The 720-nt window shown below is 54.4% G+C and overlaps 1 protein-coding gene across 1 annotated transcript in view; it reads right to left on the bottom strand.

The window, feature by feature from the left end:
• Positions 1–720, bottom strand: part of LOC100546066 (hepatocyte nuclear factor 6-like) — a 12853-nt gene that overhangs the window by 9448 nt on the left and 2685 nt on the right. The gene's annotated exons all lie outside the window — the stretch shown is intronic.

The raw sequence follows: 720 nt of genomic DNA on the forward strand, positions 1-720 counted from the left end.
CGGTAGATGTAATCTACCTTGATTTAGAAAGGCGTTTGATACTGTCTCCCACGACATCCTTATAACAAAAGCTGAGGAAGTGTGGGATAGATGAGTGGACAGTGAGGTGGGTTGAGAACTGGCTGACTGGCAGAGCGCAGAGGGCTGTCGTTGGTGGTGCAGAGTCTGGCTGGAGACCTGTAACCAGTGGTGTCCCCCAGGGGTCTGTGCTGGGTCCGGTCTTGTTCAACATCTTCATCAATGACCTTGATGAGGGGATAGTGGCCACCCTCAGCAAGTTTGCTGATGATACGAAGTTGGGAGGATTGGCTGAAGGCTGTGCTGCCATTCAGCGAGACCTGGACAGGCTGGAGAGCTGGGCAGTAAGAAACCGGATGAGGTTCAACAAAAGCAATGTAGGGTCTTACACCTAGGGAGGAATAATTGCATGCACCAATACAGGCTGGGGGATGAGCTGCTGGAGAGGAGCTCTGCAGAGAGGGACCTGGGCGTCCTGGTGGACGACAGGTTGGCCATGAGCCAGCAGTGTGCCCTCGTGGCCAAAAAGGCCAATGGCATTCTGGGGTGCATTAAGAAGAGTGTGTCCAGCAGGTCGAGGGAGGTGATCCTCCCCCTCTACTCTGCCCTGGTAAGGCCTCATCTGGAGTACTGTGTCCAGTTCTGGGCTCCCCAGTACAAAAAAGACAGGGATCTCTTGGAAAGAGTCCAGCGGAGGGCCAC

This window comes from Meleagris gallopavo, chromosome 30, assembly GCF_000146605.3.
Source record: "Meleagris gallopavo isolate NT-WF06-2002-E0010 breed Aviagen turkey brand Nicholas breeding stock chromosome 30, Turkey_5.1, whole genome shotgun sequence".
Lineage (NCBI taxonomy): Eukaryota > Metazoa > Chordata > Aves > Galliformes > Phasianidae > Meleagris > Meleagris gallopavo.